Below are 20,205 nucleotides of genomic sequence, written 5' to 3'. Positions count from 1 at the left end.
TTCTTCCATGGAATATTGGACCTTGGATAGATTACTTTTATTTTTCAGTTTCTTTCTTTTTGGGGGGGGGCAATGAGGGTTAAGTGACTTGCCCAGTGTCACATAGCTAGTGTCAAGTGTCTGAGTCTGGATTTGAACTCGGGTCCTTCTGAATCCAGGGCCAGTGCTTTATCTACTGCACCACTTAGCTGCCCCTATTTTTCACAGTTTCTTAATGATGCAAATATATATCCCATGGTCAACAAAAATCTTAGACCCACATTTAGATTATAGGACCATAGAATGAAAGTTTTTAAAGCTGGAAAGGACCTCAATGTGAAGGTTGACAATTCCAAGAGAATCCAAATAACTGGGCAAGGAATATGTGGCATTGGGACAGATACTACCAATCCTTAACTCCTTGACTATTTAAATAGCATTAATCCATTCTTTTGGCAATGGTGATCAATTTAATGGTGAGAACTGGGAGTCCTTATAACAGAACATGGTTTGGCTACCACATTCATGAAGTGGAATCCTTCTGTGTTTGTATTTGACCATGGAGTAGTTATTGAGTGAGTGAAGTAGAACAGGAAGAGATCGGGAAGGAATGGAGTACTGAATGTATACAGATCAGGAATAGAATACTGGGGAATGAGTGTAAGGAATGAAGCCCATCTAAGTATGATCCTGGAGCCAGGTCCACATTAGATGCATGCCAAGTGAGCTCTAGGGAGAGGGAGGCACTGATGATCTCTCCTTGTGCAACTGGCCAGAAAATTTGTAGATCTTGGATAAGCGAGTATCTCAACTTTGAATCAATGTGCTAATCCCAGAGAGTGATGATGGCATTTGGAGGGGGTAATTGTGATAATCAAGCCCTAGTATGTGTAAACATTTTATTGGGAGGGTTCTGAGTGGTAGTAGACTTCACACAGTACAAGTGAGTATTAGAGAAGTGCCAATGAACTTTTGTTGTTTTTTTTAATTTTTTAAAAATTTTTTTATTTTTTAGTGAGGCAATTGGGGTTAAGTGACTTGCCCAGGGTCACACAGCTAGTAAGTGTTAAGTGTCTGAGGCCAGATTTGAACTCAGGTACTCCTGACTCCAGGGCTGGTGCTCTATCCACTGTGCCATCTAGCTGCCCCCACCAATGAACTTTCAAGTCTGGATGTGCTGGTGAGTTAGTTCTTATGTTTTCTCACACACTGAGAATACAGAATGACCTCCATGGGTCTGAACTCAGACACATTTCCTTATAGTGCTTTTTTGAGACTGTGTGAGATTTAAAAATTATTTTAAAATATTCTTTATTGTGAATTTAATCATGAAAAACATTTTCAAATACAAATATTAATAATTGCATAAAAACTAAATTTTTGTCACATAGTTTTTTAAAGAAATGTATGTTAATCATAATGAAGTAGCAAGAACATTGCTTTGTGCCCTTTTCTGTACTTCTTTTTCTCTTCTATGAATTTTAAAAAGTATTTCATTGTTGTTGTTGTTTGCATATCTTTGAACCACTCACTATCATATCCTCTCCACTTTCCCTTTAAACAGAGGGCCTCCCTAGTAACAAATAAATATAGGCTAACAAAACTTATCAACGCATTGGTCATGTCCATATAAGTTTCTGTGATTACTCTAGGTTCACACATCCAAAGTTATTTTGTTTTCATTTTGTCAAGCAGAATCAAAAAGCACTGAAGTACCTACTAAGTTCTAGGCATTGTATGTATTAAATGCAGGGGATACAAAGAAAGGAAAAAACCAGTTCCTTCTCCCAAGTAGCTCACAGTCTAATAGGGGGATGCAACAACTATGTACAAATAAGAAATATACAGGGTAAATTGGAGGTAATCCCCTGGAGATTGGAGGTCCATGGATAGAAACCCCACAAAAAAGTCTATGCTTATCTTCACATGATGGGAAGAAACTGAAGACTTGGCCTGTATTAATCAGATTGCTATAGAGAGCAGTTGCTGCTGAGACTTGGCCTTAGGCTAGACAAATCCAGCTCATGTCTGGGAATGTGGCTCTGAAGCTCCCTCTGTCTTCACTTACAAGAAGCAAACAGTATCTTCCTACAGTTCATTATGTGTGAACCATGAACAATTAGTTTTGTTTTTCTTTAAGTTGCTATTGAAAAGGTACATCACTCCCTTCCATTTTTCCCTAGGAAAAATCTAGGATTAGGTTGAAGAGATAAGCTCAATATCTCTGAGTAAGAGAGAAAAGGTCATTTCAATTATGTTCTCCAAAGGCATGCTGGTTACACTTGGTAAAGTTTAAAATAATCTTGCAGATAAGTAAAAATAAAAATCAAGTCCATAACGATTTTTGCCCATCTGAAAAATCAGAAATGGCCCCCATTCATCCTGGCTTAACTTCCTGCTTCCCAAATCACTAAGCTAAGAAAACACAAACTCTGACCTGCAGAAAATATACTCACAGATCTCAAACACAGAAATTCCTATTAGAAAAAAATGGAATAAAGCTAATTGAATGAAATCAATTGTGCTTGGTTTAATGCCTGATGCTTTCCCCCTGTCCTAACTCCAGGGGCTCTGAAGGATTTCCTCTACACTTGGTTGAATTTTCTTTTAGCCTTCAGCACATTATGGGGGACAATCAGCATGGCTGAAGCTAATGCCAAGTGATGCTTACTTGATGAGGTTTTACAGTTTTTCTTCTTATGATTATTTTATAGAAGCAAATATACCATAAGGCTTATATGTTCATATCAACTATGCATCATCTGGAACTTCAAAATAAGAAAAGGGAGCTGTTTCCATCGATCCTAGTAAACAATGGAACATTCAAAGATTGCAAATGGCTTTAAATCTACATGTATTTTAAAGTTTCTCACTTCAAAAGGAACCTTTGCTGACTTTCATAGGAACAAGGGACAAAATTAAATGCAAAAAAGCCTGCTAATGCAAGATTAAGATTCGCAGAGGAACATCAATTTCTGCACATTCTACTGATTCTGAATATTAACGTCTCCTATTTAAGAGCCTAGCTATCTCTGAAAAACACAACATTTGAAGCATAATGATTCCAAATGAAGGGAATTTCATTGACTCTCACTTTTTCAGCATGTCTGACCATCTTGTAGTCAACTGGGTTATCAAGGGTCTAATTACTCAATTTTGGGGTTAGTGTTGCTTCTGACTTTCCTTCCTTTCCGCCACTCTTGTCACTCTGCCTCAATATCATTCCGTTAACACCTCCACTGGGGGACAGACAAGAGTCAGGGACTGAAAGTGAAACCTAAACTAGACAACTTTGGCTGGAGGAAGGAAGTAAATTCAAATTCTCACTGTTATTTATATACTTATTCATTATTTGATTATCAGGAATGAACTTATTTGGGCTCAGTCTGAATGAGGAATAAAGGGCAGACTCTTTTTTCTTTTTTTTTAAATCATAAAATTATTTTATTATTTTCCAGTTACATGTAAAGATAGTTTTCAACATTTGGTTTATAAGATTTTTAGTTCCAAAATTTTCTCCCTTCCTCCCTTCCCTTCCCAGTACAATCACATTAGACACATTTCTGTATTAGTCATATTGTGAAAGAAGAATCAGAACAAAAGGGAAAAAACCTCAAAAACAAAAAACAACAACAAAAGCAGAAAGAGTATGGTTCATCTGCATTAAGATTCCATAGTTCTTTTTTCTGGATGTGGAACACATTTTTCATCATGAGTCCTTTGGAATTGTCTTGGATCACTGTATTGCTGAGAAGAGCTAAGTCTATCACAGTTGATCATCAAACAACATTGCTGTTACTGTACATGATATTTTCCTGTTTCTGCTCATTTCAATCAGCATCAATCTACTTAAGTCTTTCTAGGTTTTTCTGAAATATGCCTGCTCATCATTTCTTATAGCACAATAGTATTTCATTACATTCCACATACCACAACTTTTTCAGTCATTCTCCAACTATACTTAGTTTCTACCATACTGTTTTCTGTTTTCCTAGTAGTTTTTCTTAAATAATGAGTTTTTGTTCCAAAAGCTTGGATCTTTGGATTTATCATATACTAGATTACTATAGTCATTTACTATAGTTTAATTTCTATCTATTCTATTCCACTGATCTACCTCTCTATTTCTTAGCCAGTATCAGATTGTTTTCATGATTACTGCTTTATAATACATTTTGAGATCTGGTACTGCTAGACCAACTTCTTTCATCTTTTTTAAATTGATTCCCATGACATTATTAAACTTTTGTTTTTCCTACAGTTACCTTAAATGGAATTTCCCTTTCTACCTTTTGCTGTCGGTCATATATAAAAATGCTGATGACTTATGTGGATTTACTTTATATCCTGCAACTCTTATGAAAGATGTTAGTTGTTTCAAGTAGATTTTTAGTTGATTCTCTAAGTATAACATCATATCACCTGCAAAGGGTGATAGTTTTGTTTCCTCCTTTCCTATCCTAATTCCTATAATTGCTTTTTTCTTCTCTTATTGCTAAAGCTAATATTTCTAGTACAATATTAAATAATAGAGGTGATAATGGACATCCATATTTCACCCCTGATCTTATTGGTAATGCCTCTAACTTATCTCTATTACATATAATATTTATTGATGGTTTTAGGTAAATACTGCTTATTATTTGAAGGAAAGCTCCATTTATTACTATGATTTCTAGTGGTTTTTTTAATAGGAATGAATGCTGTGTTTTGTCAAAAGCCTCTTCTGCATCTATTGAGATAATCATATGATTTTTGGTTAGTTTTGTTATTGATGTGGTTGATCACCTTGATAGTTTTCCTAATGTTGAAGCAGCCCTATATTCCTGGTATAAATCCCACCTTGTCATAGTGTATTATGCTGGTGATCACTTGCTGTTACTTCCTTGCTAATATTTTATTTAATATTTTTGTATTGATATTCATTAGGAAAATTGGTCTGCAATTTCTTTCTCTGTTTTGTCTCTGCCTGGTTTAGGTGTCAACACCATATTTGTGTCATAAAACAAAATTGGTAGAACTCCTTCACCTATTTTTCCAAATAATTTGTATTGTCTTGGAATTAATTGTTCTTTAAATGTTTGGTAGAATTCCCTTGTAAACCCATCTGACCCTGGAGATTTTTTCTTAGGGAGTTCATTGATGGCTTGTTCAATTTCAGTCTATCTTTCCATGGCTCTTTATTACATGTAATTTTTATTGCATCATGATCTGAAAAGAATGCATTTTTCTGCATTTGACTATGAGGTTTTTGTGCCCTAATGCATGGTCAAATTTTGTGTATGTGCCATGTACCACCAAGAAAAAGGTATATTCCTTTCTATCCCCATTCAATTTTCTCAGACATCTATCATATCTAAGTTTTCTAAAATTCTATTCACCTCTTTAACTTCTTTCTTATTTATTTTGTGGTTAGATTTATCTAATCCTGAGAGGAGAAGGTTAAGATCCCCCACTAGTATAGTTTTGCTGTCTATTTCCTCTTGTAACTCATTTAACTTCTTCTTTTGTTTTAAACCTTTTTCTGTGGGGGCAATGAGGGCTAAGTGACTTCCCCAGGGTCACACAGATAGCAATTGACAAGTGTCTAAGTCCAGATTTGAACTCAGGTCCTGCTGAATCCAGGGCTACTGCTTTATCCATTGCACCACATAGCTGCCCCTCTTCTCTAAGTATTTGGATGCTATATCACTTGGTGCATATATGTTTAGTATTGATATTACTTCATTGTCTATGGTATCTTTTAGTAAGAGGTAGTTTTCTTTCTTATCTCTCTCTCTCTCTCTCTCTCTCTCTCTCTCTCTCTTTATGAGGCAATTGGGGTTAAGTGACTTGCCCAGGGTCACACAGCTAGTAAGTGTCAAGTGTCTGAGGCCAGATTTGAACTCAGGCCCTCCTGACTCCAGGGCTGGTGCTCTATCCACTGCGCCACCTAGCTGACCTTCTTATCTCTTTTAATTAGATTTATTGTTGCTTTTGTTTTTCTGAGATAAGGATTGATACCCCTGATTTTTTTTTTTAACTTTGGCTGAAGCATAATATATGCTGATCCTACCTTTTACCTTTATTCTGTGTGTATCTCTGCTTCAAATGTGTTTCTTATAAACAACATATTGTAGGATTCTGATTTTTAATCCACTCTGCTATTCACTTCCATTTAGGGGGAGATCATCCCATTCACATTCACTGTTATAATTACTGTCTATTTATCTCCATCCTATTTTCCCCTTTGTTTGTACTTTTCCTCCCCTTTTTCACCCTATTCCTCCTCACCAGCATTTTGATTCTGGCTGCTGCCTCCCTCCTTTTATCAGCCCCCATCCCTTTTCTTTCTTCTTTCCTCCCATTTCTTCCCTCCCTTCTAACAGTGCTTCCCTTATCCCCTTACCCTTTTGTTTCCATAAAGGGTAAGCTAAATTTCTTTATCCAAATGAGTTTATATGTTATTCCCTCTTTGAACTAAATCTGATGAGAGTAAGGTTGAAACAATGATTAACCCTCCTTTCTTTCCCTCTATTGTAATAGGTTTTTTTGTGCCTCTTCATATTGTGTAATTAACCCCATTCCACCTCCCCTCTCTTCTTCTACCCATTTACTCCTTTTTTACCCCTTAATTTTCTTTTTTTATCATAAAAGTATTTTATTATTTTCTAGTTACATGTAGAGATAGTTTTCAACATGTGTTTTTATAAGATTTCTAGTTCCAAATTTTTCTCCTTCCCTCTCCTCCCTCCCTCCTCCCCAAGACAGCAAGCAATCTGACATAGGTCATAAATGTACAATCACATTAAACATATTTCTGCATTAGTAATGCTGTGAACAATGAATCAGAAAAAGGAAAAACCTCAAAAAAAGAAAAACAAAAAGTAGAACCAGTATTGTTCAATCTGCATTTAGATTCCACAGTTCTTTTTTTCTGGATGTGGAGAGCATTTTCCATCTTGAATCCTTTGGGATTATCTTGGAAAATTGTATTACTGAGAAGAGTCAAGTCTTTCAAGCTGATCACCACACAACGTTTTTGAAACTGTGTACAATGTTCTCCTGGTTCTGCTCATCTCACTCAGCATCAGTTCATGTAAGTCTTCCAGGTTTTTCTGAAATCTGCCTGCTCATTTCTTATAGCACAATAGTATTCAATTACATTCATATACCACAACTTGTTCAGTCATTCCCCAATTGATGGGCATCCCTCAATTTCCTTCTGATTGCCCTCTCCCCCAATCTGCCCTCTCTTCTCTTTCCCCTCCCTCCTTATCCCCTTTCCCTCCTACTTTCCTGCAGGGTTAGATAGATTACTCCACCCAATTGAATGTGTATGTCATTCCCTCCTTGAGCCAATTCTGATGAGATTATGGTTTTTGAGACAATTCTGATGCGTGTAAGACTCATTCACTGCCCCACTCCTCCCCCATCTTCTTCCCCCAATCCATAAGCCCTTTCCTGTTTCTTTCATGTGGGATTTTACCCCTCCCCCAGTGAATTCCTCTCACCCCTCAATTTTGCCCTGAAGATGTCATTATGGGGCAGCTAGGTAATACAGTGGACAAAGCACCCACAATGGACTCAAGAGGACATAAACCCAAATCTGACCTCAGACGCAAGACACTCACCCACTCACCCAGGCATTTCACCCAACTCCAACCACCACACAAAAAAAGATAAGCAAAAATAAATGCTTTCCAGATATCATACCTTCATAATCAATTCCTACCTGTGCCCTTTGTCTAAATTTTTTCTATCATCTACCCTAATACTGAGAAAGTTCTTATGAGTTAGAGGTATCATCTTCCCATGTAGGAATGTAAACATTTTAACCTTTTAAAATCCCTCTTAATTTCTTTTTCCTGTTTACCTTTTTAATGCTTCTTTAGAGTCTTGTATTTAAAAGTCAAATTTTCTATTCAGTTCAGGTATTTTCATCATGAATACCTGAAAGTCCTCTTTTTCATTGAAGTCCCACTTTCCCCCAGAAAGATTAAACTCAGTTTTGCTGGGTAGGTGATTATTGGTTGTAATTCCAATTCCTATCATATTCCATACCCTCCAATCCTTTAATGTAGAAGCTGCTAGATTTTGTTCTATCCTGACCGTGGCTCCACAGTACTTAAATTGTTTCTTTCTGGCTGCTTGCAGCATTTTCTCCTTCACCTGATAATTCTGGAATTTGGCTACAATATTCCTTGGAGAGGTATTTTTTGCCTCTCTTTTAGGAGGTGATAATTGAATTCTTTCAATGACTATTTTATCCTCTGATTCTGCAATAGGAGGGCAGTTCTCCTTGATAATTTCCTGGAATATGGTGTCAACTCTTTTTGGATCATGGCTTTCAGGTAGTCTAATAATTATTAAATTATCTCTCCTGGATATATTTTCCAGTTCAGTTGTATTTCCAATGAGGTATTCCACATTTTCTTCTATTTTTTCATTCTTTTGATTCTGTTTGACTGAATCTTGGTGTTTCATAGAGTCATTAGCTTCCATCTGCCCAGTTCTAATTTTAAAGGCATTATTTTTTTCAATAAGCTTTTGTACCTCCTTTTCCATTTGGCCAATTGTATTTTTTCAGGAATTGTTTTCTTCAGTCCATTTTTCTGCTTCCTTTCCCCAAGCTGTTGACTCTTTTTTCATAATTTTCTTGTATAACTTTCATTTATTTTCCCATTTTTCTTATACCTCTCTCATTTGATTTTTAAAATAATTTTTGAGCTCTTCCAAGAAGGCTTTTTGGTCTTGAGACCAATTTATCTTTCCCCTCGAGGCTTCACATGTAGGCATTTTGACAGTATTGTCCTCATTTGAGTTTGTGTTTTGGTCTTCCTTTTCACCATAAAAGCTATCAATGGTAAGGGCCCTTTTCTGTTTCTTACTCATATTGTAGCTTATTTTTTGACTTTTTAAGTTGAGGTCTGCTCCTGGGGCACAGGAGCCACTGTTGCAAGTTTCTTGTGCTGGGGTATACGTACCTGGTCACTGCTTTCTGCTCTGTGGCCTCTGTGGCTTTTGGATTCTTCGCTGCCCTGGGCTTGCTCCCTGTGCTGGGATGGCTTGGTCTAGTCATGCCTGTCCTGCAGGTGGTTCTCTAGTTGGCAATTTGCCCTCTCATCCGAGGCTGTTGGGTCTCACAACTGGCCTGCTATACCACCAGCTTGCTGAGCCAAGACCAAGGGACCTCAACTCCTGATTTGTGCTCTGGCCAGGAGCCTCCTTCTGACTTAGCAGACCCCCTCCATGATGTGCTGAGCTGTACTGTGCTCCATTTTCATCCAAGTGAGACAGACCTTTTTAAATCTTCTAAATTATCTCAAGTTGGAAGATTGTGTCACTGTCTTTTTGTAGGTTCTTTAGTTTCAGAATCTGTTTAGAGGCTTTATTTAATGTTGTTTTTGAGGGAAACTCAGGAAAGCTCAGGCAACTTCCTGGCTTCTCTCCCTCATCTTGGCTCCACCCCCAAGGGCAGACTCTTGAGTTAAGGAAGCCTGGGTTCCAGTCCTGCCTCTGATACCTAATGGCTTTGAGAGATGAGCAAGTCAATTAACCTGAACATGTTGTCTCTCCCCATTAGACTAAATTTGTCAAGAGTAGGAACTATCACACATACTTAGCACAGCGTCTGGCACATAGCAGGTACTTAATTCTAGTTGACTGACTGACAGTGCCTCAACAACTCTAAGACTCCATATTTCAGGTGAGTTCTGGAGCTGCCTTGATGAGGAATATTTCAGAAGAACAGAGGAGCATAGCTCTAGAACAGGAAGAGACCTCAGAGGCCATTTAACCTGATACCCTTATTTTGCAGATGAAGAAACTGGGACTTCGAGAGGTTAAACAACTTACCCAAGATTACACAGAGAGCAGGAGTCAAGTGAGATTTGAACCCACACGGATTTGATTTCAGAATCAATTTTCTTTCCACTATAACACATGAACTCCCTATAGCAGTTAATCCCATGTACTGGTCTAGACTAAAAAAAATCCCAGAACTGTTAGATAAAATGGGAGAATCACAATCCATACTCCTTAGTGGTTACATGGGAAAAGACAGCTTTATACTCTCATAATATACTTATAGGTAAATGTGACCTTGTAGGAGATCTAGTCCAACCCCAACATTGGACAGACGAGGCCTATAGAGGTAAAGGAGATTCTCAAGGTCACACAGGTACTAGAAAAAAGATTTGAACCCAAAGCCTCTCATTCTAGGTGCAATGTTATTTTACTTCACTTTGCTTTTTGTCATTCCCTTAGCCCTGTCATCCCTGTGCCCGATGTCCACAAATTGTCAAGAAATGGCTAGACCCCAATCACCTTTTGTCCACTTTTAAACAGTAGAAAAATGCAAAAGTTGGCATTAGTCATTTTTGTGCTTTTAAAAAAAAATTCACCATAGCATCTGTTTCTGTTTCTGCAATGACAAGAAATGTGAACAGAGGGGATCAGATGCACAATGTACTAAGGATGGAGGCAGGTGGCTTTTCTAAGAGAATTCATAGATATGAACGTCAAAGCTCAAACCAGAACCACCCATCTGCGATGGGGAGATGTGCTTGTGAGTATGAGAAACATATGAGGAATTTAGCTAATCCAATGTTGTTGAATAACAATAACAACACTTTGTGTTTACGTGGCGCCTTTCTCCTAAAGAGCTCAGCCTGCTTTACAAACAGTATCTCATTAATCTTCACAACTTCCCTATATGGAAGGCAGTTTCAAATATCATTACTCACGTCTTTATCAACAGGGAAACACAAGCCAGGAGAGTTAAAAAAAAAAAAACCCACAACAAAAAACAACTTGTTCAAGGTCACCTAGGGAGTGAGTGGCAGAGCCAGGAATAAAACCCCGGGGTTCTGACTTTCTGGTTTAATATTCTAGGTAGTAGATTACACTAAAGATTCATCAGAGTTGTACCCAGTATAGGGTGAATGGTGCTATATCTCAAAGAACCCACATGGGGAGATATTTTTCAAGAGAAGGAAACTTTCTCTCTAGGAGAAACTTTTTACCAAAAAAAAAGAAAGAAAGAAAGAAAAAAAGCCCAGAAACAATCAGTTTGGAAAGCCAATCTCCCAATTTAAGGTTCTTATCTCTGGGGCTCAATTTCTTCCCAATCCACAGGGTTGGACCTCTGCCATTCCCAGGGTGATTTCATCCTCATTGGAAGGACTATCTTTTGCCCAAGTCCACAACCAACTGCTTTCATCCCAGGTTAAAACATTCCTAGTTAGAACGCTGAGATTCAGCTCCAATGTTGGACCTTTGTTTCCTTATCCAAAAAAGAAGAGTCATGACTGAGGTTTGCTTGCAAAACAATTAGTTGGTTAATTAACTAATTAACAATTAATTAATCTAATTGGTCAGATTCTGGCAAGACAGAAGTTCTTTGAGAGTAGTGACTAGTTTCATTTTTGTCTGGGTATCTCTGACATCTTACACTGTGCCAGAACACAGAAGGTACTTACTAAGTAAAGGATGAATTGAATTGAAGCTCTCTTGATTGTAATCAAGGGGTAAATGGTACAAACCGCAGACAAATAACAGGGAGAAACACTCGTCAGTTCGAAAACTATCAGAAGAGGCTTTTGGAGTTTTCGATGTTGTCTGGGTCTTCTAGCTCTTCCGAATTCTCTTAGGTCTCCTTGAAACCACATGCTGTCTCTCTGGGAGACAGTATAGGTCTTTTCAGGCTCTTCTTCTGCTTGCTAACAAGCATGCTGAAGCTCTCTCCCTGCTTTCTCTACCATTCGGCCTGAGACCATGAGAAGTTAGGGAGATATGTGGCCAATGCTTTACTGCTATAATATTAAATAAATAAATAACATGCTTACCCCAAACTTGTATATATAGCAATAACAAATAGCAATTTAATTAATTTTTCAAAATACAAAATACAGAAGAAAATTTATTTAATAACTTATTAAATAGACACAAAGACCCCAGCTATCGGGATAAAGATTCACTATTTGACAAGAACTGCTGGGAAAATTGGACGGCAGTAAGGAATAAATTAGGTTTAGACCAACATCTCACAACTTAGGGATATTCGCTTCTTTAAAATACTGGATTTTTTGGTTGATTTTTTGCCCTAGACATGGTGTAGTTATTCCAATAAAATTGATTGTTGAACCATTAAAAAATGTCTGAAGAAAGCTTGGAAATCATCTAGTCCAAACTAATTTTTTTTTTGGTGGGGGAGAGGGAATGGCAATTTCTTCACACTTGTTATCAGTGTGGAGAACACCCCATGTGGAATCTCTCTACACTGATGTCAATTGCTGATTCATCTGGAACTTAGAAACAAGCCTGGGGCACTGAGAGGGTAACCCACTAACTCTCCCATGGTAATGCAGATAACATGTCAGAGGCAGGACTTAAATCCTGCTTCCTGATTCCCAGGTTGATCATTTATCATCTATGCCATGCTGCATCTCTTTCTTAATTCTACAGATGCAGAAACAGAAGATTGGTTCCCAGGCATTCATATTGATGTTGACAAAGACTCAGTTTGGAACAGCATATATGTGATGTGCCCCCACCTTTTCCTGCCACAGCCATTTCCAAGGTAAATGTATTGCATGGAAGATGTTTGCTAGTAAAATGATTATGGCTATCTACAGACCTCTTCTATCTCACCATACATTCTCTTCTGATTTGATGAAAGTTTCCCAGCTACTCATTTCCATTTAATGGAGGATGTATTCCTTTACATACGTATGGGCCAAGCAGAGAGAGCCCTTAAGTTCTAGCCCTTGCCCAGAATATTCCATTGGTTAGCCTAAACATTTCCATAGGCTATGACTACAGAGAGGCGATACTACCAGTCTAGCTACATCTGGACTGGGCCTCACTTGTAACCTTCTGTGTAGTTCTTCCTGATAAATCTCTCCTCTTATTCTGTTCCTGTAAATGTGTTTTAAAGCCCACTTCCTTTATGGTTCCTGAGATAAAGGCTACTTTTGAAGAATTCTCTTTAAAACTTGGCAAGGCAAAGAATGTTAGCTTTGTTGTACAAGGTGGCAGTTTAGCTTCCTACACTCCGTTTAACCAGTCAGATATGTGGTATATGAGCAGCTAGCTGGCAAACAAAAGTCTGAGCCCCATGGGGCAAACTGAACCCTGTGGAGCTGGTGGTGGCCAGTAGCCTCTTTCTTCAGGCACTAACCGTTCATCATCTCCCCAGGGCCACGGTAGGCAGTTTCCTTTAGGATCAATTGCCACTGATGTGTACTTTGATCACAACATAGGGGAAAATGGAGTTACCCTGGAAAATCATATTTAAAAAATCGAAAGAAAACAGTTGGTCTCCTGTGTATATATGCATCCCCATACATATGGAAGCTTTTGTTTTCTGTTTGAGAATTGTTTTCCAGGAACATAGACTGAAATATGATAAGGAGCCTCCCTAATTTTCCAGGCCTGCCTTTCTGCTCCTGTTAAATAACTATAGAGAAGTTCCCTGTATCTTTCTGTGATACAGGCTGGCTTTTTCTTAAAGCAATCCACAATTTCTGCCAAAATATGTTCAGGAAATATGAGCTGTTGCATCTGGTGACCCCTTTAGTTAACCACAAACTGAATCATGGGATACAGTTCAGCTGAGTAATAAAATATAATCCAATTGGGGGGTGGCATTAGAGTGGGCCACATCCTTATAGATCTTCTTTTAACCCAGTTTAACAAGTTGCTCTCAAGAAGTTATTTATTCCCCCTGTCAACATCCTGTTGCGGAGATGACAGCCGTCAAACCTCTTTTGGATCCTAATCCTATTCTTCTCCCTTCAGCCTCAGGTAGTAGAAGGCCTCATAGAAGCAATATCCTTTTGAGTCAACTAAGTGATTTGTTTGACATCGATCATTTGTTCAAAAGAACAGACACCAGTTTTTTAAAAAAGAAGGCAAAATAATCTCACTCATCATTAACCATGAACTAAATTCAAAATAAATATCAGCTACTATGAGTTACTGTGAATTTCAGTATGACCTGGATTACCATAACGGTCTCTGTAGGGATCTGCAGACATTCTGCACCAACAAGTACAGCATTTATTAAGGGCCTACAATGTGTCGAGTACTGTATGAGGTAGTGGAGATATGAAGACAAAAGTAAAATAGTCCTTGCCCTCAAGGAATTTACATTCTAGCAAGGGCGACAACTTTGTACATATAATAGTATATACAAGACACACATAAAGATAGGGGCAAAAATAAGTTGGGTAGGGGCAGCTCGGTGGCGCAGTGGATAAAGCACGGGCCCTGGATTCAGGAGGACCTGAGTTCAAATCCAGCCTCAGACACTTGAAACTTACTAGCTGTGTGACTCTGGGCAAGTCACTGAACCCTCATTGCCCTACAATAAGATAAAATAAAATAAATTAGGTAGGAGTATACTAGGGTGGTCCCAAGAAATGACTTGTGGAGAACATGGTGCTTGAGCTGAGTCTTGGAGGAATTCAGGGACTCCAAGAGGCAGAAGTGAAAAGGAAACATATTTTAGGCATGGGAGAATGTACAGGGAACTGTCATAGAGATACAGAGCCCTGAGTCTATTACTCTTGGAAGTCATATTCTATCAAGGAGACCAAGTATTTTCTATGATGGTTTCCAGGTTTGTTGGGGCTTCCTCATTGCAGCAACTGATTTATAGCACTTCAGCTTTCCTAAGAATAGTCTCTATGGTCCTTTTACCTTCTTTCTTTTTAAATAATCAAAGGCATTTTTAAATTAGCTTGGAATTGTTTTTATCTGTATACCATATTTTTTTACTTTTATCCTTTATTCTAGATTATATTAGTCTAGGTTAGGGAGTAAGCAGTCTTCAGGGAACCTGCTCCCAGAAGGGGATGAGGAAGTGTCCCAGAAGTGCCCTGCTCCCAGATTTGGGTTCATGCATAGACTTTCTGTAACTAGTCCCAGTATGTTAACCTGATGGTGAAGAGAAGTCTTTTTGGTTGGCTTCATTCAAAAAACTCTTCTGCACGTGTTCCAAATTGGGTGAACAGGATACTTCCATAATACTTCATTCTACCCTTCCAGAAGCAGTCTCCCCAAACCTTTCCACATGAGTATTAGTCCCCCACCCAGTTCATAAATTTTAATTTTTCCACTAAGGTAGTGGTCTGACAGTATGTAGACAGCTGATTTGGGAAGTGTTAATGAGTAATTTTCTCTTTGCTAAAATAGAATCAATTTTATTCTTTTGTGATGCTAACAATGTCAAGTCCCTTTTGATGTTCGTTGTATTCATGATACATAGAAGTGAGATTTTTGCATAGTTTAGAGCCTTTCAACCACTCATTTCTTACTCCACAACCATATTTTCCAGCACATTTTTTGAATAAATGTTTTTATTTATAGTTTTGTGTTCCAAATTCTATTCCTCCTTCCCTCCCTTCTCTTCCCCCCATCCCAGACAGTAAGCAATCAGATACAGGTTATCCATGTGTGATTATGTAAAGCATTACCATATTAGTCACTTTGTCTAAGAAAACTTGAATAAAAGACAAAGAAGAAAGTGAAAATAGTGTGCTTCAGCCTGTGTTCAATCAGTATCAGTTCTTTCTTTGGAGGTGGATGGTATACTTCATCATCAGTCACTTGGGCTTGTCTTGGATCATTCATTGTATTGGTGAGAATAGTTGAGTCATTCACAGTTCTTCCTTGAACAATATTGCTGTCTCTGTGCACAATGTTCTACTAGTTCTGCTCACTTTATCAAACATCAATTCATATAAGTCTTTCTAGTTCTTTCTGAAATCATCCTGCTTGTCATTTCCTTTTTTCCCTCACTCTTTCATTTTTTTCTTTTATTCAAGTTTTCTTGTACAAAATGACCAATATGATAATGTTTTAGATAATTGCACATGTATAACCCATATTTGATTGTTTACCACCTCAGGGAAGGGGGAGGGGAGGGAGAGGAGGGATAAAATTTAGAAATCAAAACTAAAAATGTTTATTATTTTAAAAAATAAAAAATAAACTATATAAAAACCCTTGCAATCTATTGCATGGTGTCCTATTTGGAAATAGGCTAAATAGCATCAATGATCATGCTAGATTTTCTTCCCTGCTTATAAAACCTTTCTTTTAAATTTTGCAGGCAAAAAATATTCCCTCCCACTGAACATGTTCTTTTTCCTTGGTTTCTAGGCCATTGTTCTCTCTTGAATTTTTTTCATCTGTCTGACAATGCCTTCTCCATCTCCTTTTCTTGATCATTATCATTCTCCCATAATTGTCTTTTGATTATATTTATTTTATTTTTTCCATTTATTTAGAATTTTATTTTTCCCCAATTATGTGTAAAAACATTTTTTAATGTCAATTTTTAAAACTTTGTGTTCCAAATTCTCTTCTTCCCTCCCTCCCCACAGTCCCCATAAGAATTCAAGCAATTCAATATAAGTTATACATGTGTAATCATGCAAAACATTTCCATATTAGTCAGGTTGTGAAAGAAAACAAACAATACATAAGAAAAAGAAACTTAAAAAAATAATGCTCAATCTGTATTCAGACACCATCAGTTCTTTCTCTGGAGATAGATCACATTTTTCATAAATCCTTCAGAGTTTTCTTGGATCATTGTGTTGCTGAGAATTGCTAAGTCATTCACAGCTGATCATCTTACAATATTGCTGTTACTTTGAAACGGTACATTTAACTTTGAATCAGCTCAAATAAGTCTTCTCAGGTTTTTCTGAAAGCATCTTCCTCATAATTTCTTTCTTTCTTTCTTTCTTTCTTTCTTTCTTTCTTTCTTTCTTTCTTTCTTTCTTTCTTTCTTTCTTTCTTTCTTTCTTTTGCAGGGCAATAAAGGTTAAGTGACTTGCCCAGGGTCACACAGCTAATAAATGTCAAGTGTCTGAGGCCGGATTTGAACTCAGGTACTCCTGAATCAAGGGCCTATGCTTTATCCACTGTGCCACCTAGCTTCCCCCTGCTCATCATTTCTTAAAGCACAATAGTGTTCTATCATAATCTCAGCTCACAATTTGTTCAGCCATTCCCCAACTGATGGGCAACTCCTCAATTTCAAGTTATTTGCACCAGAAAAGGGCTGCTATAAATATTTTTTGTAAATATAGTCCTTTAACTTTTTTTTGGGGGGGGGTGAGGCATTTGGGGTTAAGTGACTTGCCCAGGGTCACAGAGCTAGTAAGTGAGACTTAACAGTCTAAGACCGAATTTGAACTCAAGTCCTCCTGAATCCAGGGCTGGTGCTCTATACACTGCGCCACCTAGCTGCCCCTAACTTTTTTATTTTTATCTCTTTTTGGATAGTGACCTAGTAGTGGTATTACCAGGTCAAAGAGTATGCCCTTTGGCCATAGTTCCAAATTGTTCCACAAAATGTTTGAACCAGTTTACAACTCCACCAACACTGCATTAATGTCTCATTTTCCCCATTTTCACTACTGTTCTATTATCCAATCCAATAGGTATGAGGTAGTACCCTTGTCATTTCTTATAGCACAATAATATTCCATCACAATCACATACCACAGCTTGTTTAGCCATTCCCCAAATGATGAGCATTCCTTTGATTTCCAATTCTTAGCCACCACAAAAAGACCTGCTATAAATATTTTTATACAAATAGGTATTTTTCTCTTTTTTGGGGATGTCTTTGAGATATAAGCCCAGAAGTGGTATTTCTGGATCAAAGTTTTATAGCCCTTTGGGCATAATTTCAAATTTTCAGAACATTTTTGGGCAGGTATTCCCTTCCCTTCTGACATCTGTCTTTGAAGCAAAGTCACCAATTATTACATTGTATGTTGATTTAATTTGGAGGTCCCTTTTAACTCACAGAATTCTTCTGTCTCCTCAACATCTAATTGTAAATAACTTCAATTATATTCATGGTGATATCTTTGCAAATTTTCATCATGAAGACTATAATGCAAAATGAGATCTAGATTTGCCATAGCTTTCCTTCCAAGGAAGAAACATCTTTTAATCCCCATGGCTATAGTCCCCATCTGCACTGATCTTTGAATCCAAGAATAAAATATCTCACATCGCTTCCATTTCTTCTCCCTCCATTTGCCAGGATATGATGGGACCAGTTACCAAGATATCTTAGTGGGGTTTTTTATGCTAAGTTTCAAACTAGCTTTTAAACTCTCTTCCTTTGCTCTCAACAGGAGGCTTCTTAATTCCTCTTCACTTTTTCCCATGGAAGTGGTATCATCTACATATCCTGGAATTGTTTATATTTCTCCTAACAACTTTAATTCTGGCTTTTGATTCATCCAGTCTGGTATTTCACCTAAGTTAAATAAATAAAGTGACAATATATAACCTTGTTTTGCTCCTTTTCCAATTTTAAACCAATCAGTTATTTCATGTTTGGTTCTAACCTTTGTTTCTTGGCCCACAAAGAGGTTCCTTAGGAGGCAAGTAATATTCCTATCTTTTTGAGGACTTGTCACATTTTGTTGTGATCCACAAAACCAAACTGTAGTCAGTGAAGCAGAAGTAGATATTTTTCTGGAACTCTTTTGCTTTCTCCATCATCCAGTGAATAATGGCAATTTGGTCTCCAATTCCTCTACTCTTTGAAAACTAGCCTGATCTTCTGTAATTCTTGGTTCACATATTGCTGAAGCTGAGCTTGCAGAATCTCAAGCATAAGATTGTTGGCATGTGAAATAAGTACGATTGTTTGGTAATCTGAATATTTTTGGCATTGCCTTTCTTTAGGATTGTGCCGTAACTGATCTTTTCCAATCCAGTGGCCACTGTTGAGTTTTGGCATATTGAGTGCAGCACTTTAACAGCATTGTCTTTTATTCTTTTAAATATCTTAGTTAGAATTCCATCACCTCCTTATTGATAGCAATGTTTACTAATCCATTGTCCAGGATGTCCGGCTCTATATCAGCAACCATAAAATCATAGTCATCAATGATGTTAAGATCTTTTCTGTATAGTTCTCTGTATTCTTGGCACCCCTTCTTTTCTTGAAGAAATCTCTTGTCTTTCCCATTCTATTGTTTTCTTCTATTTCTTTGTATTACTCATTTAAGAAAACCTTCTTATGTCTCCTTTCTACTCTCTGGAATTCTGCATTCAGTTGGGTATATCCTCCCCTTTCTCCTTTTGCTTTTACATTCCTTCTTTCCTCAGCTATTTGCAAAACTTCATCAGGCAGTCATTTCCCCCTTTTCTGCCCCTTTTCTTTGAAATGTTTCTTTGTTGCTACCTCCTATGTAATAATGCAAACCTCTGTCCATAGTTTTTTTAGGCACTCACACCTACCAGATATATTCCCTTAAATCTATTCATCACTTCTATTACATATTCACAAGGGATGTTATTTTGTTCATAATTATATAGTCTGATGGTTTTCCTTACTTCTATTTAAGTCTGAATTTTACAATAAAAAGCTCATGATCTGAGCCACAGTCAGTTCCAAGCCTTGTTGTAAGTGACTGTATAGAGCTTCTCCAACTTGGGCTGTAAAGTATATCATCAATTTGATTTTGGTATTAACCATCCAAGTATAGAGTTACCTTTTGGGTTGTTAAAAAAAAGTGTTTGCTATGACCACTGGGTTATCTTAACAAAACTCTATTAGTCTCTGCCCTGCTTCATTTTGTACTTCAAGGCCAAATTTGCCTCTTATTCTAATTACTTTTTATTTCCTACTTTACATTCAAATCCCCTATGATGAATTATTTCTAGAAAACGCTGTAGGTCTTCATAGAATCAATAAACTTTGGCCTCTTTGGCATCAATAGTTGGAGCACATACATGCATTGCTCTGACCTTGAACAGTTTGCCTTCAATTCAAACACTTATTTTTCTATCATTTTAAAGATTATACCCCAGTACTGTTTTTCTCAACCTTTTTATTGATTATGAGGGTTACTCTACTTTTTTCTATGGAATTTTTGTCTATAGTAGTAGATGTAATGATCACCTGAATTTAATTTGCCCATCCCTGTCCATTTCAGTTCACTGACAACCAAAATGTCAATGTTTAATTTTTCCATTTCCTGTTCAACTACATCCAGCTTACCTTGGTTCATAGATCTTACATTTCAGGTTCCTATGCAATATTGATTTTTATAGCACCAGGCTTTCCTTTCATCACCAGATGCATTCACAGCTGAGCTTCCTTTTGGTTTTGGCCCAGCTGTTTCATCAGCACTGGAGCTACTTCTAGTTGTCCTTCACTGTTCCTCAATAGTGTGTTGGACCTTCTGACCTGATGGG

This window comes from Dromiciops gliroides, chromosome 5, assembly GCF_019393635.1.
Source record: "Dromiciops gliroides isolate mDroGli1 chromosome 5, mDroGli1.pri, whole genome shotgun sequence".
NCBI classification, from domain to species: domain Eukaryota; kingdom Metazoa; phylum Chordata; class Mammalia; order Microbiotheria; family Microbiotheriidae; genus Dromiciops; species Dromiciops gliroides.
The sequence above is the reverse complement of the archived record's forward strand: the minus strand, read 5'-3'. Positions refer to the sequence as shown.